Genomic DNA, 26091 nt, shown 5'->3' on the forward strand with positions numbered 1-26091 from the left:
TTGCTGGCCCAGGCATAGACTATCATTTCTCTAGTTCATTGCCAGCCCTAAGAAGGATACTGGGATCTGCCTCCTGCTGGACAAACATCTCTCTTGGTGGACTCTGGTGGTGTTCTGCTTTAACACACTGACTTTTTTTTTTGTTCTTTGCCACATCAGCCCCGTTAGCCTCTGGGGTCCTTGAATTCTCTGACTACCCCAGCCATAGGCCCTGGCCAGTATCTTTGTGGATAGCCTCACTCTAACATCAGGTCCCCAGCTAAGTGGACAGACCACCCTGTCTCTGAGCACCCTGCCTAAGGATGTAGTCTATGCAGTCCCTGCCACAGGATACCATTTTAAACTACTTTGGGGAAAGAACCCTTTCCTTGTGCAGTGTTTGTTTCTGGTTGTCTGAACTACCCCCACTGAAACATAAACCCCATGTGCATAGAGCTCTGCCTGGATTTTCTGTGTCTCCAACTATAGCATCCACAGCAGAGTTTGCCTGGCGCATGTTGGGCCCAAGAGTTCCTGAGCGAGTGTTGGCTCTTATTCCTGCAGCATTCCACACATGAACTAGAGATAAAACAGAGCCAGATCAGAGTACACGCTGACTCAAGTCACATTGGCATCCTCAGGTTATGTGGGAAATTTTCCACAGTGCTGAAGATGCAAAATGTAAGTACATTTGCAAAGTACAGGGCCTATCACAGATGCTGTTCTGTGATATGTTAAAGCAGACATCTCGTCCTCAGTAAATAAGCATGCTCCCTGGATGTCTGCTTTTCTTGGTGATCCTTCTAAGCCCATCACTCATCCTAGGCATGGTCCCCGAAGTCCAAAGCTTCTAATTATGTTTTATGAATGGTGATGTGCCTTTTTTGGGTTTTGTAGTTTTGATCATTACCTACAAGAAGTTCTTAGAAGAGCATGTTGTCATCTTGCTTGCTTGTCACTATCTTCAGCCTGGGCAGTCACTGGGTAACCCATCCAGAAATCTTTTCCCCTCTCCTGGTTGCTGCTTTTACATGGCCTGTGTTGGGTTGGAAATAGCTGGTGACCACATAGACAGGGCCTGTGAGCATGCTCATGCTGGGCATATGGGTAGCTTGGGTAGCTTCGGAAGACTCAGGTCTGCTAAGAGTGTGGACTAAGAGGTACTGCTGGAAGGTAGTGTAACCAGCCTGGCAGAAATGTACATATCCTAAGAGATCCCTGTATCTCTCAGAATGTGAAAACAGTGTGTCCAGAGAAATGGGAATTTCTTTAGGAATCTCATACTAGAAAAAGGAAAAGGACCCATCCCTAAGGGCAAGTTATCTCCCCAAAGAGATTTCACAAAGTTCTGGCAACTTGTCAGACGACCTTGCAAGATACTGAAGCCCAGATGACGATGATGATGGTGTGGTTGGGACCACACCTTAGTCAAGATTGCATAGCTGTGCTTAGATGTACATATCTTTGATCCTGTTTTTAAACTTCAGGACACTAATGACAGACTTGGAGAATGTCTGGGATCTCTGTCCCTTTCCCCAATGTGGCCACAGTGAATAAATACACACTTTCTGCTTTCTGCTATTAATTTGGCTGTTTTAATTGGTATATTGAAATGGGTGGCTGAACCTGAAATTAGGCACAGGCTGTGATCACCAAGAATAAGAACAGTAGGAGGTAGGGGAATGCCCCACCAGGAGCATTATTCCCATCCTCCTGGTGGGATAAACCCAGTCACCACTCTAGAAGGAATTTTTCCTTTTTGGTAAAGGTCAGTTTGAATTTAAATTTGTCTATCTTCCTCTTCTTTCCCCTTCCCTGCTCTAATCTCCTCCCCTTTGACACCTGCTGAAAAACAACTTAGTTCCTTATTGAGGCTAACATTTCAGTGGAGAGAGATACAGAGCCCAAAGACAGAAGTACAAAAGGGAAGAGGAAAGGCAATAAGCAGAGAGGAGCAAAAGAGGGAACAGATGGCAACCCAGCTACGCCATCCTCCTTCTAGAAGAGGGGAAACCAAACCACATTCACACAATGTGGCTGGCAGGATGGATCACAAAATAATATTTGTTCATCAGATATCTGAGGAATGTGTGTGCACTTTCTCACAGTGAATGAAGGCCATTTCTCCTGGAAAACATCCCAAATGAATACAGCTGGCAGAGGCAGAAAACACTGGAAACCAGGGTTCTGCTCCTAGCACTGCCTGTGTGCAGCCTGTAATTCCTACTAGCAGAGAGGTGGTCCTCTCTCCCATGTCAAAATGATCTTAGCCCAGGATGTGTTTCTGTAAGGTAAATGCACCCTTCACCGGTAACAGACCACCATCGGCTCCTGCCTCACCATGTCCTATGGTATGACAAGGCCCAGGCCATTTCCCTGGTATGGATGTTGGAAGGGGCTGGTTTGGGATTCTTCTTCCCCTTCCTTAGCCTGGTGTGAGCCAGAGAAGAAGCAAGGAGACAATAAATTATCTGCAGTTCTGAGGACCCCAGCTTAGCCTTTGTTTTGTTTTGGCCATGAAGACCCATACACCTGTAGCCAGACTGTCCATGAAGGGGACCTCTCAGGCTGAAGGTGCCATCCAGGCCACGTCAGAAGAGCTTTGAAGAGGCCATAGCTCTCAAGCCTCAGTTACATCAGGAGAATCTGGGTTAAAGGCAGGTGGCTAGACATTAGAAGCCAGGTCATTTACAAAGCTTTCCAGGTGATGTGGTATATAGATGAAGCCAAGATGCTGGCTTTGCCATGAAAAGTGACAGTTGCCACCAATGCATCATTTCTAAGACACAGTTTCTTAGGCCTTGTTCTCATTACTTCTACCTGCCTTTCCCTAGACTTGAGTGGGGTTTCCTCTTTGCTTTTCCTGCTCTCTGTCGCCAGTCCTATGTGACCTTCTTACACTATCTCTACATAGGAGGAAGAGAAATCTTTGCAAAGACATATGGTCTATAGGGGTCTAGCAATGTTACCTCAGTTGTTGTATCAAGAATGGGCTCTAGGGGGAAGGGGGGAGGGAGCTAGAAGAAAGAAATGGGGAGAAGAGGAGGAGAGAGGAGGACATGAGAGAGCAGGAAGATTTAGTCAGGGGAAGAATTGAGGAGAGCAAGAAAAGAGATACCACAATAAAGGGAGCCATTATAGGTATAAAGACAATTCTGGCACTAGAGAAATGTCCAGAGATCTACAAATTTGACCCCAACTAACAATCTAAGCAGAGGTTGAGAGGCTACCTTAAATGACCTTCTTCGATATTGAGATTGATGACTTCCTTATATGCCATCCTAGAGCCTTCATCCAGCAGCTGATGGAAGCAGAAGCAGAGATCCACAGCTGAACACCAAGCAGAACTCCAGGAATCCAGTGGCAGAGAGGGAAGAGTGATGAGCAAAGGGGTCAGGACCAGACTGGAGAAACCCATGGAAACAGCTGACCTGAACAAGGTGTTGCTCATGGACCCTAGACTGATAGCTGGGAAACCAGCATAGGACTGTTCCAAACCCCCTGAGTGTGGATGTCAGTTTGGAGGTCTGGGCAATCTATGGGGTCTCTGGTAGTGGATCAGTATTTAATCCCTTGTGTATGAATGGACTTTGGGAGCCCATTCCACATAGAGGGGTACTCTCTCAGCCTAGACACACAGGGGAGGGTCTAGGCCCTGCTCCAAATGATGTGACAGACTTTGAAGGTCTCCCATGGAAGGCCTCACCCTACATGGGGAGCCCGAAGGAGGTTGGGATGGAGGGGGCAGGGGAGGAAGGGAGGGAGAGGGATTTGGGATTGAAGTGTAAAAGAAGCTTGTTTCTAATAAAAGAAAGGGGGGGGGGGACAATGGGCTCAGGTACTGGGTCCTGTACCTGGCCATCCCTTGGTCTATCTGGTCCCTGGTGTCCAGATGTTTGTTTTTTCTTTTTTGTTGGGGAGGGGGCTGGTCTTCCGATGTGCTTTATCTTAATTCTGTCTGTCTCTGCCATCCCGTGGGCTACTTCATGCCTGACCTCAGAAGAGAGGCAAACCTGTGGCAGCTTTTACAACAATGTTTTTGGGGCTCCCTTTAAATGTTAAATGTCTTCTCTTGCAACCCTGTCACTGTCCTGGAAGGCTGGATCTCTCTCTTTAAGACCACCAAATACATTTGTCAGCCTAATTAGATGGACATAGTAAGGCTCTGGCTGGGCAATACTGTTCTAGAGAAAGGTCAGTTATGGCCGAAAAATCCAAGTGGCTTTTCCTTAGAGGCTTATGAATGGACACAAAGGTAATCTCAACATTAAGGAGTCCATATGTTGTTCTGGGTTCCTGTGCAGTGTGTGGGCTTGCTGTACAGGAAATGAATGGTACTACACAAGCTTGGCCACTGTGTGCCAGGCACTCACAGCCTACCCTTCTATGGCCCAAATGCAGAATTCCTGCCTGCACCAGCTGACTGCTGAACTGCAAACAGGGCTGCCTCCTATCTCTCAGACAACTCTTTCTATTCCTCAAGAGGACGGGCATTAAGATATCAAGCCCTGGAGGGAGAAAATGTGCAGAATTCTTACAGACTGGCTTTCAGGTTTGAGCAAGGCTCTGCCAGTAGAGGGCATGGTTGGCTTCTTTGCTGCCCAGATCTCTCCAGGCTGGTGAAGGTAGGAACTAAGACTACAGATTATGTCTTCCTTCCAAAGAGGGCTAGGTGAAAATGGAGGTATCCCCCAGGCAGGTTCCTCCCACATCCTTCTCTGCAGCTGTGTCTACCATAAATCCAGGTCCTGTCCAAGCTAGGGTCCATCTTGATGGCTAAAGAAGGATAATAGCAGCCACACCCTGAGGCTCAAAGCTCCTCCCCTAATTCTTCTACTGTCCATGTCTATGATAGACAGACAGTAGGTCACTGTCCATGTCTTGACAGACAGATAGCAGCCCCCAAGTTACTCCACTTTTGCTTTGTGACACCTTGGGTACTCAACATTGGGGATTCTAGATCTCTCTCTCTCTCTGTCTCTCTCTCTCTGTCTCTCTCTCTCTCCTTCCCTCTTAAATTTTTCTCTCATATATTATATCTTGACCAGTTTCTCCTCCCTTCCCTCCCTTAGTCTCTACCCCCTACCTCCCCTCTCCTCCAGATTCACCCCCCCCCCAGAAAAGAGCAGGCCTCCCAGGGATATCAACCAAACACAGCATAACAAGCTACAATAAGACTAGGCACAGACCACCACATCAAGGCTGGATGAGGTAACCCAGTAGGAGGAAAAGGGTCCCACAAGTAGGCAAAAGAGTCAGGGACAGGCTCCACTCCCACTATCAGGAATCCCACAAGACCATCAAGCTACTCAGCCATTACATATATGCATAGAACTGAGGTCAGACCCCTACAGACTCCCTGATCTCTGTGAGCCTACATGAGTCCTGGTCAGGTGATTCTGTGGGATTCCAGATCTTAAGGCCCATCTGGGATGCAGAGCACTGCCAGGTGGTGAGCATACCTCTGCATAGCGATACTGGACTTCTTTTAGATAACAAATGTGATCCATACAGGCGATACTAGGGGCTGAGGTGCTGCTCCTAGGGACTCCCACCCCTGAATATGAAAAGCCAGGTCTTAACTGCCAGGTGGATGCATCTGAGTTCTTTATTCCTTTGGCTCTGAGAAATCTTGGCCTCATTTATATCTACATTGGAGGTCTAAACTATAGAACTACCACTGCTGTGTTGTGACTCATGCCTGAACCCCACACTGGAGGTCCTCTTTGAACTATATATAATTTCATCAATGCTGTGTGTTACTCTGCTTGCAGCAGACCAAGGATGAATTCCTTAAGGATAGGGATTCCATGTCTACAGGGCACATGAATTCTGTCCCATGGCTTACAGAATTACTCAACATTGTACTTAATGGACACTGGGTGCCATCCCAGTGGAGGGAACCCAGAATAACATGTTGTAGTGTGGATCTGGAGTTACTCCAAAGGCCTGGTCTCACAACGGTGCTTCTGGAAGGTGACGGAACATTTAGGAAATGGAGCCTTGTGACAGCTCTTCTGGATACAGGAGGCGTAACATTGAAGGAGATTGTGTGGCCCCACTCCCCCCCTTTTTTTTTCTCTTTCATTTTCTACCATGATGAGAATGCCTTTGTTCTTCCCATCCATATTCTTCTTCCCCAAGGCAATGGCACCAAGTAATCATTTGTCCCAAGCAGAGACAAATAAGCCTTTTCTATTATTACAATGAATCCCTGAGGTATTTGTTATAATAACAGAAAGCTGACCAATGCAAATAAATCTCCAAGGTGGAGATCACAAGTGCACAGATTTTATTAGGGGCGATACCCATGTGAGTTCCATTAGGGAGGGAGCCAAGACAGTTGAGTGCTGCCATCTCCCTCTGAGGATTAGAACGCAGTGACATGCATGTTAGGTTTTTGTACCCACACTCACATGCTGGCATTGCTCAAGCATGCTGAAACTGCTTAGTCATACTTGGAGCACTTTCTTTGTGGCTCCCTTACGGTTTGCACAGAATGGAAGTTTCAGTTCATGAAGTGATGGCAAGGAGTTTGCAGCCACAGAGCATCATAGTACCAGCACAGGCAGCATGAAGACTGCAGAGGCTTTGAAAAAGTTGACAAGTAGCAAAGCCTTTTCTGGAGTAACCTGAGGTCTGGGAGAAACATGAAGATTTTTAGCTCAGCAGAATCTCAGAGATGGCCCAGAAGGCAGCACTCATCCCAAAAGAATAGGGGTCTTTGTGTGCAGGGTCTGGCTGTGAGTTGTATTGCCCTTGCCTGAGTACATCACCATGGACTTTACTTTGCAGAAGTTTACACTACTTGAAAGAGGAAGTTCTATAACAGCTTAACTCACATGAAAAACAAGTTCCCCAGATTTCTCGTCCTGCTCTTTGTGGCCTCACCTAATGTCCTGCACAGAGCATTGAACATCACAGCTCAGCCTCATTCCTTGTTTGCTCCTGTGGATACTTAGGACAGGAATGCAGAATCCATTGAGAGGGTAAAGAAAAGACTGTGTGGGCAAAAAGCAGGATTGGAAGAAGAGTCCTGTCTCTTGGATCAGCTCTATGAATCCTTTTTTTGGTTTTGATTATTTAGTTATCTATTATATTATTATTATTATTATTATTATTATTATTATTGTGTGTGTGTGTGTGTGTGTGTGTGTGTGTATGGTGTATCTGAGGACAACTTTGTGGAGTTTATTCTTTCCTTTTACCTTCACATGGGTCCTGGGGCTAAAACTCAGATAAGCCAATTTGCCCAATAATCAGTTTTACCCACTGACCTGTGTTTGAAAGAGTCCATGTCACACACAATAAAGCAGTTTCCAGTCTGTAAATTGACCATGTGACCCAGACAAGGTTAAGTAGGAGTTTTTGTCACCTTAAGTGAGAAACTGAAGAGTTAAAGGACAGGAAAATAATGTCAGGGGACTCTTAGTACAGTGTCGCTGTGGTTTGGAATCCAGCCTAGTCACAGGCATGGGAATGAAAACTGCAATTAGCCTTTCAGGCTTGTGTGTTGGGATTGAACTTCTGTGACTGACTCTCTGTGCTGGGCCACGGGAAGCTCCCGTTTTTATGTGGGTAGTTCACATCCATGCAAAGTATGGGATCAGATCTCAGCGGGGCTGCCAGTGCCCTTTGTTTGATTTCTAACACACACACACACACACACACACACACACACACACACACACACACACACACACACACACTTTGAAGAGAACAGCTGTGAGTATCCATCACACCATGCAAATGCGTACATGCAGCATGCATCCAGGTAGCAGCCCTCTTGTCTATTTCACAGGCTGATTCAAGTTCAGTTTTACTCTATTTCTTTTCTCTGTGTTGGCAAAGACATTATACATTTTCTCTATGTTGGCAAAGATGTCATGTTCAGACTAAGGGAAAACTCTTTTCCCTGCTGGAAATTCCTCAGTGAGCCCTGCTGCAGAAAGAAGTGGTAGCAAGAGAAGCTCTGCCACCTGTTCAAGGCAGGCCCCAGTACATCTAGTCCTATTAAGTCAATACTGCTGACAAGGGGGGACCAGGGCCTCCTAGGATTCTACACACCCTAATGTTCATTAGGTTTGCCAGACTCCCTGGGATTTGTGGAGAGAGCTGCCTCCAGCCATTGCGAGCTGAGCCTGGATGGAAAACCTGGGACCAAGATGTGTGGAAATCCTAGGCTTGCATTTTTTGTTCAGTGGAAAGGCCAACACTGTCTCCTGTAAATTGTCCTTACAGTACAATTCTGGGAGTGGCTATCCCTTTTCTGTCCCCAGTCAGGACTGGCTGCCTACCCCACCTCCAGACTCCCCTGAGCTATGACCTTCTGAGCAATCCCCTTCAGGGAGCTAATGTTCCCTCCACCCTGTCCATACTTCCTCTGCATTTCCTTTCTCCAAACAAGGCGTTGCCCCCTTCCTGTTTCCCTGTCGCTAATGACTTCAATCTAGGGAAGGGAAATGTCACACTAAGCCCCTTCCTTTGTCCTTGCCCTCAGACTTTGATTTCAGACTAAAGCCAGTGCATGGTAAGGATGAAAGATGGGTGCCCTTACCCAGACACTCTCTCTGATGCTTACTGTTCAAAGATCCAGCCCTGTGGGGTGGGGCAGCCTTCAAATCAGCCTTCAGAAATCATGATTGCTGACATGGCACTCCAGGCAAAGCCTGGAATAGTAAAACATCCCACATGAAAATCCTGTCATAGTGAGAAACACACCTTAACCGCTCCCTGCCTCTAATACCGGAGTGAAACACTAGAGACAAAGGAAATGTGATTTCTTTTTTTAAGGTTGTGAGTCTTTATTAGAACACAAATATTGTCAAAGGACAGTATTGGGTACTTGTGTAATGTATGTGTCACTAGTTTTTGATTATTGTTTCTATGTTCTTCCAAATTGTCAGCACCAGTGCAAAGTGGGAATTCTTCCCAAGGGAGACAGAGCTGAAGAGGGACTGGAACAGGGTTCCAGCTCAATGGCTGAGGAGGTTCCTCCATTAGGGAGGACTACTAGCTAGATCCTCCATTGGTTATGTCATGCAGAAACACAATGGTCCCCAGAATGGTGTGTGGAAGGCCCAGTGTGGTAGCTGACCTTTCCCTCACTGCCCTCTGGACTGGAGTGTAGAGACAGGGCAGGAATTCCTTCCAGGAATCTCACTCCACCTCCTGGGCTGCTCCACCCTCACAGCTGCCTTCCCTCCTGAGTAAAGAGGTGTTGCTACAATAGTAAGGAGCCCTGGGGTCAGGGAAGATGTGGTTCCTCTCCCAGGGGCAGAGGAAACTTTCCTGGGCACTGGTTGCCAGCTTTTGAGTATGAGTAACAAAGATGACAATCCCGTGCCCCTTTAAATACTGTGCATGTGGCAAAGCATCTTCTGTGAGTCACTTTTAATTCCCTTGGGTAATGCAGCAGAGACCCTAAACTTAGCCTCCATTTTGTTGAAATGAGGGTTGAGAGAAGTCAAGTGACTTGTCTAAAATCACATAGTAATTTGGCAAATATAGCCCTACCATCTGTTGGGGGACGTCCCAAGGCCTTGGCGAAGTATTTGAAACCATGGGTAGCACCAAATCCCAGGAATATGATATTTCCCCTCTATATCCATATCTATAAACATTTTCCTTATGAATCAGCCACAATATGAGGTTCATATTAGCTAATGAGGTAGGATAATCACAGCAATGCTATTTAAAACAGATGTGCTGTTTGTTCCTGGAATTTTTAGTTAATATTTTTGGGGGAGGAAGTGACTATATTTATGGATTATCTACTCCACTAAGCACCATTACTGCTGTCACATGGTATATGGCAGTACAGGACAGAAGGTCCCTTGTCCTGGCACACTCAGGCTACACTCAGTGCTTCCTGAGAGTGACAGGTTGCGACAGTTTGTCCTAAAATGGAATCAGGAAGAAATACAGTGTTTCTGAGCATCCCCTTTCGGATGAACCAGGATACCCTTGCTGCCTCATCCAGACACATGTTAGAGCAAGAGGATCCTCACTGTCCCTGGGTGGCCAGTGGCTCTGATTCACAGCCTGCTCAGCTCTCAGCACACAGGGTTTCAAGTGAGTTGGCAATCTCCAGAAAAGTGGAACTCAGTGAGCGACACTAACCAGTGCCCATAGTGAGTGCCACTCACCCTCTGGGTGAGACAAATAACACTGGGAAATATTCCAAAATTTAGGAAAAACTAAACAATGTGTATGAATCAACTCTTGGATCAAACCCAGAGAAGTACATGTGTTGGGCATGTGCTCTGCTACTGAGCCATACACACACACACACACACACACACACACACACACACACACACACAGCCCTGTAAAACAGACTTAAAAATTCTTTCAATGTAGTACCACCCTCCTATTAAAAAAAATCATCAAGAGGGAGAGGGGGAGATGAAAATTAAAAATACATTCCCTACATCAAAAGAAGATGTAGCTACAAGATCAGCTCCACAGAAAGAAGCAAGTATGTACTGCACATCTGAAATGGTAGCCAGGGGGAAAGGTATAATGTGTGGTTACATGGATGTCTTCAGTTGTGTGTTAAGAGATCAGGCCAGGACAGTTACAGTTCATCCCTCACTGTGCCTGGCATCCGGGTTCCAGGGAAAGGACAGCTATTCACAGTTTTCTCTTTAACTAGAAATATTATCCATGAGATCACATGCTATAAGCAAACATTGCTTTAAGAAATTCTTGAGTTCATGGTTTCTGAACTGAAGCCTGCAGGAGGCTGAGAAACTTCCTGCAGGGATTTTGAATTGGGTAACTTGACTCTAGTACAAGAGGGCCTCCTGTGTGAGTATCTTTGTGGCAGGTGGCTAGGGATGTATGTTGCAGAAAAAGTTTCCATGCACTGTCTTATTTATAGGGTCTCTGGATGCCATTTGGTTGCTGAAGAGTCCTTACCCCAGTCTCCCCGTTTCACCTGCCTGGCACCTGTCCCACTCCCTGGCATCCCACTGACACTGTCCTGGTACTTGTGGACTACCAGACTCTGGGTATTCTTAGGTTAGATAGGATCCTGTCCTGTATTGGGTGACTTGGAACAAATTCAGGGATCTTCTGGAGTGAGGGGTGGCTGCATGGAGTGACTACTAATGAGTCTTTTTGAAGTCTCCCTTTCTGTCTTTCTATCATCTTGCAGGGGGCTGGGACCAAGAACCCTGTGGAAAGTGGTGGCCACAGCTTGGGCCCATCTTTGAGAGTTTTGTCTGGATCAGGGTGTCTGCCCTAGCTGTTCCAACAGTCCAGCACTGGTCTTAGAGTTCTGTGTATTAATTAATCAAATGGAGGCCAATGTCTATTTGAAAATACTCAGATGTCCTAGTCCCATTGCTCTCAGCCACTGGCAAAGGACAGATGGTTCATCTGAGATTTTTAACCAGATGGAAACAGCAGTCAGGTGGGAAGCTGGAGTCAGGGTGATGAGGTAAATGACCCAAATGACTCCATTCTATCTGGTGCTCCTTAGACTACAATGTCCCAGAAACTCTGTCTATGATGCTTGGTGTCATCTGCAAAGTACCAAAGAGTAAGCATAGAATGTCAGTGACAGGTCCTTTGAGACCCAGTGTCCTCCAAGTGTGGTCCTCCCATGGGTGGCACAAGTTCTGGGAAAGTATGCTTCAGCATCCAGCTCATCCCCCTCTAGGGTCCAGGAGCAAGGGCAGGAACTGCCACTGAATCAGAACTACTGTCACAGCAACAAGTTCTTGACTATCATTATGAAGTTAGAGGGAGAGTGGAAATGAGGCTTTTTACTTGTTTCTCTGTTGGATGCGAAAGAATGGATGATCAGACCTCTCACGCCAAACCTTTCCCCATGAGCAGTCAATAGACCTAGTGGACTTACAGCATTTAGAAGCCCTTTATCAGAGCCACACACCCAGGAGGAAGGCTGGCTTTCATGGGCACATTTCTTTGTTGCATTTCCTTCTCATCCCCTTTCTCTTCTATTTTTATTTTAATAAATAATTGCGTGTGCATCTTCATGTGTGAGTGGGTGCAGATATGTGTATATGCATGTGGAAGCCAAAAGTTATCCTTGGGTGTAGTTTTTCATGTACTGTCTGCCTTGTTTCTTGAGACAGGGTCTTTCAATGGGACCTGAAGCTCACAATTTAGGCCCAGCTTGCTGGCCACTGAGTCATAGGGACTCTCCTGTTTTTGTATCTATAATGCTGGGATCAAAAAACAGACTACCATGTTAGCTTCTGTAGATGGGTTCTGGGGCATCTCAGATCTTAATGATTGCACAGAAAGCACTTTGCCTACTAAACTCTATTCCCAGCTCCTTTTCCCTGTTAGGCTTTAGCTCACCAGGCATTCCCACCTGAGAGTCTCTGTGGTGGTGGGAAGAAGGTGCCTCTCCCCTTTCCTCTTCTGTTCAGCAGTAAGCACTAACATGCTTGTGTGGAATATTCCTTTACGCTCTGTAAACTCCACTGTGATTGGTTTAAATAAAGAAGCTGACTGGTTAATAGCTGGACAGGATACGGTTAGGTGGGAAAGCCAGACTAAGGGCACTGGGAAGAAGGGTGGAGAGAGAAGAGTCGCCAGCCAGACATGCGGAGGAAACAGGAGGTAAGATGAAAGAGAGGTAATGCCATGTGGCAGAATGTAGATTAATACAAATGGATTAATTTAAGTTGTAAGAGATAGTTAATAATAAGCCTGTGCTATGAGATGAACACATAATGAGAAGTTTCTGTATGGTTATTTGGGAACTACTGCCTAGACACAGAAAAACTCTGCCTTTACACTTGGCTGCTTCTTGTTGGGCCCTTCATTTTACCATGAACATCCACTGCATTTGGAAGGTGGGACTATCCTCAGGAGTCCAGTGGTTTGAGGGGAATGATCTCTGTCATAGGTAGGATTGTGCCCTCTTTCCTAGTTATCATGGCAAAGCACCCACTCCTAGTACATCAGGAAGCACCTATTTTAAGAACTGTTCTTTCTGGAGATACGGCCAAATGAGGTTATCAGGGCAGGTCCTGATCTCACATGACTGGTACCTTGGATAAGCAGTGAGAGGACACAGACACACAGGGAAGTGTGTCCTAGAAATCATGAGGTCCTAGCAAGGAGAGGGGCTACAGAGGAGCCCAGACTGTCCCACCTTGACTTCAGATGCTTATCTTTCAGAAACACCAGGGAACAAACATCTGCTGCAAAGACTTCTGGAAGATGCCAGTCTGCTGTTTGTGAAGGTGCCTCTCCTGAGCTCCATCTGACTTATGTTCCAGATGCTAAACAAACATCACAGGAAGAGACCAGGGAGCAACTTAGTGGCGAAGTGCTTGCCTTTTGGTCCTGGTTTCCTAGCTCTGAAAAAAAAAAATCTAGGAGGCCAGGCTTTAGATAAGGCTTCTGCACTGAATCCTGACAGAGCAGGATAAAAATTAAAATAGAATCGAATATGCTCAAATTCCTGGTCACTTACCTGCAGTGAAATGGTCTGGCTTTCTAAGAGATCAGGGTTAGATAATTCTGCTGTCTTCATCCTTACACTGTGGAAGTGACTCACATGACCCGATGGCAGTTAATCAGCTAACTTCCTACTGTTCTGTGACCTCTGGGTTACAAGGAACACAATTTTGAAGTAACTAGCTCAGCTCCTGCTTTTGTTTCTTCTCTCTTCAACCCTTCTGAATCCTCCCTCCTCCACTGGGCTCACAAGCCACATAACCTGTTTCATGGAATGAAGCTTTGCTTGATTCTAGAATACAAATTAAGCCATTGGAACCTTGGCCTTGTAATATTGTCCCCTGATGTAAGATTTATTCCCTTGTCCTTTGTTGGAACTTGGATCAGGAAGGAAGGTTTGAGACTGACTCTTATTTTAAACATGGTGACTTTTACACATTTCTGTCTGACAGGTGACAGGAATGCATGGACATAGGCTTGGGGTGGGGACTGTTTGTTCTCTCTATGTCTCCCTGTCTCTGTCTCTCTCTCAGGAATTAAAGATTGTATTAGGTACTCTATAAATAACGGCTGAGTGAGTGAGTGAAGGGAAGGACAAGTTGGGTAGGAAGGTAAACAGATAGATTTGGGACACTATGCAAACAGATAGCCTGTTTCTCGGTTTGAGATTTAACATGATCACTTGACTCTTTTTCTGCCCTGGCACCCTCAGCAACTTCCCTGAAAGTGGGACTCCCCCATACCATTGTCCTCACCTTTACCTCCAAAGCAAGGGACAGTAGAACTTCACTATCCCACTGAGCTGTCTGTGAAGGAGTGGACAGGAGAACAAAGCCAGATACACCCAAAGGATGCTCAGTCATACCACAAGGACATTTGCTTAACAATGTTCATAGCAGCTTTATTTGTAATAGCCAGAATCTGGAAACAACCTAGATGCCCTTCAACTGAAGAATGGATAGAGAAAATGTGGAACATTTACACAATGGATTACTACTCAGCTGTAAGCAACAATGACATCATGAAATGTGTAGGCAAATGGATGGAACTAGAAAAAAACCATCCTGAGTGAAGTAACCCAGACTCAGAAAGACAAACATGGTATGCACTCACTCATAAGTGGTTATTAGATGTAAAGTAAAAAATAATCAGATTACAGTTCCACAGCTCCAGGTATCAAGGAAGATACTAAGAGGGATATATGGATTCCCCCTGGGAAGGGAAATTAGATGAGATCTCCTAGGTAAATTGGGGACTGTGGGGTGGTAAAGGGAGGGGAAGGGAGTGAGAACATGAGGGAATGGGTTGGTGGGGGGGACAGAGTAGGAGAGCAATGAAAGAGATATCTTGATAAAGAGAGCCACTATGGGGTTAGGGAGAAACCTGGTGCCAGGGAAATTCCCAAAAATCCAGCTCAGACTCTTAGCAATAGTGGAGAATCTGCCTGAACTGGCCTTCCCCTGTCATCAGATTGGTGAATACCCCAACTATCATCATAGAACCTTCATCCAGTAATTGATGGAGACAGATGGAGAGATTTACAACCAAGTACCAGACTGAGTTCCAGAAATCCAGTTAAAGAGGGAGAAAAGGGAATTTATGAAGAAGGGAGGTCAAGATCATGATGGAGAAATCTACAAATATAGCTGAACCAAGCTCATGAAAACTCATGAACCCTAGACTGACAACTGTGGAGACTCTACGGAACCAAACTAGGCCCTCTTTATGTGGGACACAGTTGTGAAGCTTGGGCTACCTGAGGGGTCCCTGGCAGTAGGACCAGGAACATGAGCTAGCTTATTGGAACACTTTCCTTAGGGTGGGATGCCATGCTCAGCCTTAATGCAGTGGGGAGGGGCTTGGTCCTGCTCCTACTTAATGTGCCAGACTTTGTTGACTCCTCATGGGAGCCTTTACACAGTTGGGAGGAGTGGATAGTGGTGGACCGGGGGAGGGGGGTGAAGGAGGAGGGAGAACTGTGGTCGGAATGTAAAATGAAATTAAACTGAATAAATAACTAAATTAATTAATTAAAAACAGAGAATTAAGCCAGAAGTTCCTTCTGGTTCCTTTGAGGGACTCGGACAGTTGTTCATTCCTCCCTACCTTGTGTCATGTCATTAAGGATGCAGATCTGCCAGAACTAAGGGGAATCAATGGTGTCTGTGAGACATTGAGTGGCTGCTGCTAGAAAATGCAGGAACATGGGAAGCATGAAGCTGTCCTAGGCACCCTGGAACTTTGTACCTGCTTAGACTCTTCTGACAGCAGGAGGGGAGGGCCCAGTAGGCTCAACCCTGAAGTCTGAACTTAGCTTAGAAACCTAGAAAGGTGAACTGATGGACAGGACCCTCTTCAAACACGGGAACTTGGGTTTGCCGCCTCCATGCCCTCTCCTGTTCTTTGTTTAATGTCAGCCCTTCTGTATAGGGAGGACAGGGCAGCAGGAAGCAGAGAGGAGGGACCCTGAGGCTCAGGATTCCTCAGTCTCATTAAGACAAGTAACATGTGCTTCCATAAAGAAATGGAGATGAAAAAGAAATGAGTCCACTAGAACAAAACACAGAAGACAGAAAGCAGAGAGCACAGAATGGAGACAGGGGCTGGAATGGCAGCTTGGAAGGTCCAGGTGAGTCCTCAGGGCAGGCTGCCAATGTCTCTCCCTAGAGCAGGGCCAGCTGGTTTTAGGCTGCTCTCGCTGGCTTTCCCTTCAAACATCATGCCCAGCTTTAGGACAGCCAACCGTTGACCCAGCATCATATTTACAAAGTCTCTGTACAAGATGGTGTCAATGACAATACCTGTCACCTCTGAGATCAGCTTCTTCATCTCCAGGTGGGTCTTAAGGACCTCCCCAGCCTCTCCATTATCCTATTTAAAGACATCAGATCAATCTTGCCTTCATTGTTCAGGTCAAATTCCAAACTCTTTGAAAGCTGTGAGCTTTTCCAGCAGGTTCTCTTCATGGCTGTACTCCTGATCACAGAGGAACTCCTGGCTGATCTCTGTCAGCCTCCTCTCTGTTCTGTGCAAGCCAAATGCCTTCCCTCTGTGGAACCTGTTGCTGATGGAGACTGACATGGCAAAGGTGAAGGAAGACTGGGAGGAAAGCCACCTGGTCCAGAGTTTCGGTGGCTTGTGTCAACAGGACCCATTGGCAGAGGTTCAACCCCTCCCCCCGCCACACACACACTGTTTGTTCTCTTAATAGTGTGAAAAAGAAGGGAGGGTTCCACTCTGGCCTCAGTTGTCACAATAGGAAGAGGCCTGCTACAGTAAGCTGGGTGGCTATTCCCTCCACCGGAAGGAAGAAAAGATGCTTGAGATTCCTTAGGTTAACCATATTTGTTCTTGTAGGACTCTCATGCTCCTGTGACCTTTAAGGCTAGCACAGAAGATGCCTTTCCATTTACTGGCAAATGAAAACTGTGGCACCACTAGGAGAAGCAGTGCAGCTGACAGCTTGTGATGGCTGTTCTTCATGGTCAACCTGACTACATCTGGAATTAATGAAAAGTCAAGTGGTTGGGTACACACACCAATGAGGACTTTTTAAATTAAATCATTTGAAGTGGGAAGACCCACTTTTAATATGGATCTTTTGAGGTGGAAGACACACCTTGAATCTGGGTCACACCGTCTGCTGGCAGCCTATATAAAGGACATGGAAGAAGAAAGCTTGTTCTTGGCTTGTTCTTGCTCTTGCTAACAAGTCCATTCCTTCACTGGCAGTAGAACTTATTTCTTTGGGATTCTGGCATATACTGAAGACCAGCTGAGTTATCCAACTTTGTGGAATGAACACTGCTGGATTTGTGGGCCTTATGTTCCTAGATAGCCATTGTTGCACTAGCTGGATCATAGCCTGTAAGCTATTCTAATATCCCCACACACACACACACATTCATTCTATCAATTCTATTCCTCTGGAGAACCCTGGCTAATACATAACCCATGGTTTTTCTTCTGTTAGTTTGAAGTTGAGATTCTATCTCATAGATATACTTAGAGGAATATTCTGGAATTTATGGTGGATCTGATGAGGTCTCTCACCCCTGAGCAGATTGTATCTTTTTTCCATATTAACTTCCAAAGGGCATTCCAGACTGCTCCAAGGCTGTGAGTTAAGTTACAAGCACACCACACCCGTGTTTCTTTTTCTTTTTTTCTAAAATAATAGTTTAATATTCACTGAATATGGCTTATGCCCTAAATGCTTAAATTTTGTTCATGATAAAAACCCATAAAATGGCTTAAGCATTACTTAAGAGGGACATGATTAATGTGTATTAGCCAAGACATGTCCCTCCAAATGAAACTCTAAAGCCTTTAGTCATCATCTGTGCTTGGGGAGAGGGGCTGGAATCACTCATTACTCCATGGGACCAGGTGATGCCCATGACGCAGGGGCCACTGCTTCTGATTCAGACATGCTATTTTTGTTGGTCTTGGCTAAGTGGCTTCCGATCACATACCACAGTCACTGGGCTTATTGCAGTGGTGTTCCCTATGCCCCACTAGGATGTAAGATATATCTCAAAGAGTGACACACATATGACAAAAGGTGACGTGCATAATGACTGTAGAGGGAAAACAGTGTCCTTTTGATGAAAGTGCTGCTTATAAGGGTGGTGTTTGGTTCATAATAAGAGGTTTTCTACATATGTAAGCCTTGCCATGGTCTTTAGGATTACAATAAAGCTGTAATGGAATTGTTTAGCAGTCAGGATGAGAACTGGTCTTCTTCTAATTTTTCATTTTCCCTCAGAGCAAACAGGCTTGTGGCAACATTGTTTGCTTCCCTCTTCCCACACTGCTGCCATGTTCAGTGCAGAGTGAGCTATGGTTTTGGATTAGTGCTGCCAAGAAATACTCAAAGATACGCAGGGTCAGGATGTGGTATTGCTCACCTGTAATCCCAGCATACATGAGGCTGAAGCACATAGAGAGGGCCTGTGTCAAAACACCAAAAAATAAACGGAAGAAAAGAAAATGATCAGAGATCAGTATGGCAGAAGATACTGAGTCTAAGCCTTTAGAAGGGCCCATGGTATTTGTGCTCTGTGACTGTTAAGGTCTGGGAAAAATAAAACAGCTCAGGAGTGGCCACATGGAGAGGAAGACCTTGAGACAACACAAGCTCAGCCTTGAAGCTATCCTCATGGCTCTGGCTTTGTGAGCCAGCCTTGTAGAAATTCCAGGTGAGCTCTGAATGGCATGCCACATCCAGTATTGCTACACAGCTAACTCTGAGAAGTGATAATTGATTGCTGCTTAAAACAGTGAAGTTTTGGGTTGGCTTACTTTGCAGTAGAAGTAACCAAGACATCTATCAATAAATGGTCTGATGAGCCTTGGGCCACACTCAATCTCAGTCTTGGGACCTGTGATTAAATAAACTGCCTGCACAACCTAGGTGATATGGGCTTAGTCACCAGGTCAATAGAAGGAGAGACCAGGCCAACAAGGTCTATGCAGGAAGTATCATGGTGGTAGCTTATATATGCATTGCAGTGGGAATGTGATCTCATTCTCCAAGATCACTGACACCAGGGGGAATTGTGGTCATGAGGATTCCAGCAGAAACAGAGGTGAAGGTAATGCTCTGTGTGTGACAGGGGTAACAGGTAGAGTCCTCCATGTTTGGCATTCTCCTCTGTCCAGTCAATCCTCTTAGTCACTTCCTAGCAACAAGAACTAGTCCATTCCCATGTCCAGTGCTTAAGAAGGAGGTGGGGGGGTCACTTTTCTACAATTCCCAGTGGTTGCTAAAGAAGGCAAAGCAATTTTTGTGATCCTGTGTATGTGTGTGTGTGTGTGTGTGTGTGTGTGTGTGTGTGTGTGTGTGTGAGAGAGAGAGAGAGAGAGAGAGAGAGAGAGAGAGAGAGAGTAAAAGAGAGAGACAGAGACAGAGACAGAGAGACAGTGACAGAGAGAGACAGAGAGAGCACATGTTGGGCGGACTTTTCTTATGGACAACACTGCCTTTTTCCTCTGATCAGGAAGGTCAGAGCTTCAGGGTAGCCTCTGTTCCCTCTGAGACAGTGGCAGAGACTTGGCTGTTGGTTGTGGTGGCAAAGTGAGGCCTGCTATAGGAGGTCTGCAGAGTAATCTGGCACCTGCCTATCTTTATTCTCTAGATCAATATCAGCTACTCAGGTTTCTCCTTTCCACCTCTCCCCTCTGATTGCCTAGCTTTAAAATAGTATTCCTACTAATTATAAGATGTATCAAATGTAGAAGACCAGCTGTGGAAAAAGTCCACTCTCTGAGAAATTAAAACTGCAAAGAGGTGCTTCAGTGGGCAGGACAATATGCTGTGAATTCTGCATGAAAATCTGATATTCTAGACAACTACATAGGGTTACAGTGGTGAGGCTAGATACACAGATTTTTACCTGACACAAAGTGATAGAAATGAATCATGTGGGCACCAGCAATGCTTCCCTATAGAGTCAAGCTTAGATACATGTACCCTAAGAAGGGGGGTGAGGCTTGCCTCTCTCGGTTGCTGTGGAGAATACATGACCTGGACCTTGAACAGAGCTGGGTTTTGGGTCCACAGCAAGTGTAGGAGACAAGTCCTATTCTAGAGAGTCTGTCACTTGGGGACTCGGTTCTAGATGATGTTCTCCCATGAAGAGTTGGCTTATAGCATGGTTCCAATGACCAGGCTGTGTTGATCCAGTCCCGGCCTTTGCTGGCCCTGACCCTTGCTGGATACTGCTCTATCCCTCAAGGGAGAGCTGCCCCCCTACCCTTGTACTTTGAAGAGATGGCTTTACCCCTCACCATAGGTGTGCACCTCACCAGGGCAGCATACTAGAACTGACCCTGTGGTTGAGACACTGAGGACCTGAGAGCAGGAGAGGTGACCCCACTCCTCCTCATCTGCCATGTGGTAGCATGGTTGAAAGAAAGATGCCTCACCCATTACCACCTACAGCAGGTAAAAGAGCTGGCTCCAGGGTCACTGGATTGGGGGAGCTAGTCCTGACCATCACGGCTTGCAGCACACAAGATAGCAGGATCTGCACCCAGTCCGAGCAGCACACTAGAGGTGACCCTATTGTCAGGGTGAGCCGTCCCTGAGGGCATGAAAGCAGGAGAGCTGACCCTCCCTACTACACCTATGCCCCTACAGCAATCGGGAGAGAAGGCCCTGCACCTTGCCTAGGCAAAACCGTAAAGCTGACCCTGGTGGTGTGAGTGTGGGTGACCTGGATCTGAAGGTCTGAGATCAGAAGAAGCAGCCTCACTCCTTGCTGCAGGCTGCTTTGGGTGAGCTAGCCAAGGCAGTGCTGGAGAGCTCAGCTGGGTAGTGACTATGAGGGAAAGCTGGCAGGCTGGCCAACCCAGTTACCATCCAGGCCCAGAACCAGGGCTAAGAGTTGGCCCCACCCCAATATCCACCTCATCTATGAACTGCTGGAGCTTGTAAAGGGGATGAACCTACAGTTCCAAAGTAGCAGGATCTCTATGACACAGGGCAACCAGGATATCCAAGAGGAGCCCCAGTGAAAGCCCATTATCAGTGGCGTATCAGAATCCAGAGACCTCCAGCCGGAACAACGACTCCTGGCAATGAACACTTAGAAGATGAACAGACTAACGGGTACACTATGTGATTCACTGAGCCACACTATAGCTTCCATGGCAAGATTCTTCTTCTTTTTTTTCCCCCCTTGTTTTGTTTGGGTTTTGGTCTTTCTTTTAAATTTGGTTTTGTTTGGGGTGGGGAGGTTGCAAGGACAGAGAGTGCATTTGAGGGGACAGGGAGTTAAGTGGGATCGGAATGCATGATGTGAACTCCACAAAGAATCACTCAGAAACAAAATCATTTTTTAAAAAAGAAAGAGTTGGCTCACAGAGGATGGGAGCCTGTCAGAGAGGGACTCCTGAAAACACACGGCTTGTCTTCCAGATTGTCCCTCCCCATGGACTGCTGTACCATCACAGTAAGAGAACGTGGCAGTGCGTGGGCTTATGTGAACAGATTTGGGCTGGGAGCACACACACCAAATACCCGGGAGGCTGAGAGGCTCTAGCTATTGTGAGATCTCTGTGGCTGAACCATAGGCTTACACCACAAGATCTCAGCCTTCTAACCCATTGCCATCATCCTCATGGGAACCTTTAGAAGTCACAGTGTGGAAATAAGGAGCTGTTAGCTGGAAGTTGGTACACGTTATTATACAGGCACTAGCTCCCCCACATTCACCCAACCTCAGTGTGAGGGAGGTAGCACAGGCCTGCTGACCAGTCAGCTCTGCTTACAGATCCTGTGTGCTGGGACCTCAGAAGAGGAAATGTCCTCTTTGGGCCATAACTGCATATCTTTTTCATCCGTTGTTAAGAGAGGAGTCTAAGAAGACATAAGAGGTGACATACCGACATGTTCAGAAGAATGAACGTAGAACCGGAGGGCCTGCCCTGTGTCCTGATATTAAAGCTAGGTGTGAGGGTGATGGTGCTGGTGTGTGTATTGCTTTATTTTTTGGTACTCTGCCTTTTTCCTAAAGGGTTTGAGAATGGAGAGGAAGTAGAGGAAAATAGCCAGTGTTAAACTGGTATTTGGAAATCAGTAGTTTCAGTGTGTGGTTCTGGATGGAATGCCTATTTATATTAAAACAGTTCTCTGAATTGCAAATTCCTTGGCCCACCCCAAACTCAGTGATTTGTATACATGCTCAGCTGTGAGGGTCACACTTCTAAGAATAAGGAAAACCTATTTTGTAAAAACAGATACAGCTGTCTAAGACAGGCTCATGCCTCTGGGAACATTTGAAAGAAGACCCAGAAAGCATCAGCTAACTAGGTGGCTAAGAAAATGAACAAACGCAATGGACAGTTAAATTGAAATCCCTCTTTGGTTGCTTTTCATGTGTCACTTTACTCAGGGTGGCAGGTGACAGGAAGAGAAGTACAGCAGACCTCACAGCTTCAGAAACTCTGAATCCCAGCATCCTCCTCCCCATGCGGTGTCCCTTGCTGCTGCTCTTTGTTTTGACTACCAAACTTTGGCCAGTCTATGTGACTGCTGACTGTGGCTGTGCCTTATTGCAGTCATTAGGCCTCCCCACAAACCACTGCCTTCCTGAATACCCCTGCCTCATACCCAGAAAGGGAGCATAAGGCAAGAAGCCATGACTCCTGACTGTCCCCTGCATGCCTGAAACTCCAAGCGAGAGGACTGAGGCAACTTCCTGGCTCATGTACAATGACGCTACTTTCTCTGTATTTTTGAGTCATGTCTTGTCACCCTTGTGTCATTGATTACTCAACCAGGCTAAGAAATCCTCAACTTGTAATTTATTTGTAGGGCTAGGTGGGGGTAGGAGAGACAGCTGCATGCCTTACCATGAGTTTGGTCCCCTGGGCACAATCTCCCAGGCAAGTGGATGTTACAAATTCCTGAGGCTTAGCACTTATGCCAGATAGCAAGCAGGGAGTAGCTGTTTCCATTTACTTAAAAACATGAGCTATTATGCAAGTGAGGCACATTTGAGGGAGGAAGATTAGCCAAAGTAAAGAAATGAAGCCAAACTCAACCCTAAAACAATGGCAGAGAATGGATAAGCATGAAACCCAGTCCATGCATTTCTCTCTCTGTCTTCCCATATGCAAACATATGCACCTCTCCATCGAAAGTTTTGTGAATATCCTTTAATTTGACAAATCCATTGTAAAGCTATGGAGCATTCTGCTGATATGGCTGTTCAATTTTCCAAGTAATTACTTCTCTCTGTATATTTACACATTCATAATAACGGTCTTGTGTGTGTGTATGTGTGAATATATGCACATGTGTATTTATATATAGAGAGGCCAGAGATAGAAGTTGGTTGTCTTCTTCAGTCCCCACCTTATTTTCAGAAACAGGGTTGCTCACTGAACCTAGAGTTCTTCAATTTGGCTACTTGTGTGCTGGGGATATGAACTCATGTCGTGATGATTGCCCAGCAGCTACTTTACTGACAGTGCTATCTCCCCAGTCTTTTAACTAATTTATTTATTTTTACATTTTCAAGAAATTTTTAGAGCTGGGTGATGGTGGTGTACACCTTTAATCTCCTTACTCAGGAGGCAGAGGCAGGCAGATCTCTGTGAGTTAGAGACCACAGAGTGAGTTCCAGGACAGCCAGAGCTGTTACACAGAGAAAGCCTGTTTTGATAGAACAAAAGAAAAAAAAAAGAAGAATACAACAGCAACAAAAAAGGAAATCTTTGCAAAATAACTCACACTCCCCTGTCTTCTTTCTCTTCTGTTTCCTAAGTGGAAGGTAGGAAGTGACAGATTTGTCTGTGGCTGCTTGGGGACATCTATTATCCTTTAAACCAAGTGAGAATAAAGTTGAAAAGAGAAAGTGGTTTGGGAGAAAGAGGTCTCTTTCTTGGTATCAACAGTGACTCTGGTTATACGCAGGTTAACTCTGGTCCTTTGGCACATTCTCGAATGGTTCCTGTCTCTGCTTCCCTGATTTAATTCGACTCACCTGGAGGTGCCTGTGGGCCCATGTGCATATGAAGAACATCTTCAGGCTTACCACCCGCAGGATGGGTCCAGGGTTGAGTCCTTGACTATGAAGTCATCTTTGATCCTCAACTGAAACAGTCCACACCAGTAGCTGCCCTTTGGAGAAGACAGGGTCAGTCACAAAGCTAACTGCATCACATTTCCTGGGGGGACACACTAAGGATGCAGATTCCTGGGTCCAGCTCTGCTCTTCCAAATTCAGCCTCTGTGGGTGGGTGGGACCCAGAAAAGATGCTTTTTGATAAGGAGCTCTGAACTCTGCCAAAGGAAGTTTAGATCATTGCACCACTCCCGAAATGTTATTGCTCCTAGGATTTTGGAGTCATTTTTTGAGTTCCATTCATTGTTGATTTCTTGCTAGATACCTAGCTTGGAGTGAGCAGAGGCAAATGGGACATAGACAAGAGTTTTCTCTTAATGTTCCACAAAATATTCATTCTTTATACTTCTCACTGGCCTTTTAGTCCCACATCAAGAACCTGTCTCTTTATGTTTCCCTTCTCAGAATGTTGTCTTCACCCACATATTCCCTTATTCCCTTATCCTTCCTGGCTGGGAATTAACCCTAGCTCCTGATTGTTAGCAACTATTTGATAGCTGAGACTGTTGTTTTCCAGGATGGAACAGCATGAGCAGAGAAAATGCGAGACGCGTGTTGTGCTGTATGCAGGTTGCCCTTTCATCGACAGCCTGGCTCACTGGGGCAGATATTCCTGTATGGAAGATTTTGAAGATCTGTGTGGTCTGTTCAGATTCCATTGGGTTGATCTTGGCTCTGCCCAGGGCTAATGTGGCTCTGATAAGGAGTCCCTTTGCTGAGTTGTTTCAGATTCTAAGAAGCTGGGAGAATTACTGGGTTCAACTTGATTCTCCAAGAGCACAGGGCCATGTCTTGTCTGGTTCTAAGATTCCCATGAGACTTTTGAACAGTGTGATTCCCCATCAACTAACATTATTATTAATCACACATCTCTTAACCCTTGAATGATGCCAAATGCTTTAGAAGGAGGCTGTGTATTCAGCACACTCACTGTGGGACACTGATACTCTCCAGAGAATTGAAGATGTAATCAAAACTGTTGCAAGGAGATTAAACCAACTCTCTATATGTCATTATAAACTACAATTAAATAGATAGGACTATGGCCATCTGCTATTCACTAAGGATCTGTTTTTCATAAGCATTTTAATAAAATCACTTCATTTCTGTGAAATCCCTCTCCATGGAAAACTTTCATAAGCAAGTTACAGGTCTCTCTCTCTCTCTTTTTTAAAAATTTTACTAAAATTAAAAAAATAACATAGCTCAGGTCTTTAATCCCAGAGGTATATATGGAAGAATTAAAGTCAGTCTTAGGCAATTAGTCTCCAACCATGTTGAGGAGATCATTGCAGTCTGAGTGAATCTGAGGAGCAGTAAGTGGGGAGCAGTCTAGGATTCTGAGGCTTAGCAGAGAGCAGTGCATTCTGGAGATGCAGTCTGAGGACAGGATCACCCCTTTGGTCTGAGCATTGGTAGAGGTGAGAACTCTTTAGTAGCTGGTTGCTCTGTTTCTCTGGTCTTCATCTTGAACCTCAATATCTGTCTCTGAGTTTTTATTATTCATATTTTTTATTATTCATGTTACAAATTGGCACCTAATGTGGGCATGAACCCATGTCCCTGAGATTAAGAGTCTCATGCTCTACTGACTGAGCCAGCCAGGCAAGGGGGTGATCCATTGAACCTCACATTATATGCCTCTCTGGGATTAAAGGTGTGAACTCTGTTAATCTTTTAGATTGATTTACTCTCATGTAACTCTGGGTGGCCTTGAACTCAGAGAAATCCATCTGCCTGTCTCCTGAGTCCTGGGATTAAAGGTATGTGTGCCTGGCCTCTATGGGTTGTGGCTAGCTTTGCATTCTGAACCCTAAGACAAGCTTTATTACATTATAAATAATATATCACCACATTACACCTGTGATATCTCAACAACATGGCTACCTCTACAATGCCTCCAAAGACCAAGCCAGCTGATGTACCTACATGGATGAGGGAAATTTTCTCTAGCCCCACAGATGAAGAATTATAGGCAATAGTCAATAGTTGCTGAGGGAGAGAAAACCATTTGTGTGTGTGTGTGTGT

At 45.7% G+C, this 26091-nt stretch overlaps 2 long non-coding RNA genes and 1 pseudogene across 3 annotated transcripts; 2 read left to right on the top strand and 1 right to left on the bottom strand.

Moving 5' to 3' along the window:
- The first annotated feature begins 3368 nt into the window (after positions 1 to 3368).
- Positions 3369 to 13426, top strand: LOC118239074. 2 transcript variants are annotated; one of them, XR_004770538.1, is made up of 2 exons: positions 3369 to 3419; positions 13144 to 13426. It is a non-coding gene; the product is annotated as an uncharacterized LOC118239074 (long non-coding RNA). The 2 variants fall into 2 exon arrangements; XR_004770539.1 differs by lacking the exon at positions 3369 to 3419 and adding an exon at positions 5163 to 10459.
- A 2588-nt stretch (positions 13427 to 16014) lies between these two features.
- Positions 16015 to 16521, bottom strand: LOC107979020 (annotated as a pseudogene).
- Positions 16522 to 20815: 4294 nt separating this feature from the next.
- LOC107979021 lies at positions 20816 to 25176 on the top strand. The gene is made up of 3 exons (XR_003486492.2): positions 20816 to 21040; positions 23852 to 24074; positions 24580 to 25176. It is a non-coding gene; the product is annotated as an uncharacterized LOC107979021 (long non-coding RNA).
- The last annotated feature ends 915 nt before the right edge of the window (positions 25177 to 26091 follow it).

This window comes from Cricetulus griseus, chromosome 6, assembly GCF_003668045.3.
Source record: "Cricetulus griseus strain 17A/GY chromosome 6, alternate assembly CriGri-PICRH-1.0, whole genome shotgun sequence".
Lineage (NCBI taxonomy): Eukaryota > Metazoa > Chordata > Mammalia > Rodentia > Cricetidae > Cricetulus > Cricetulus griseus.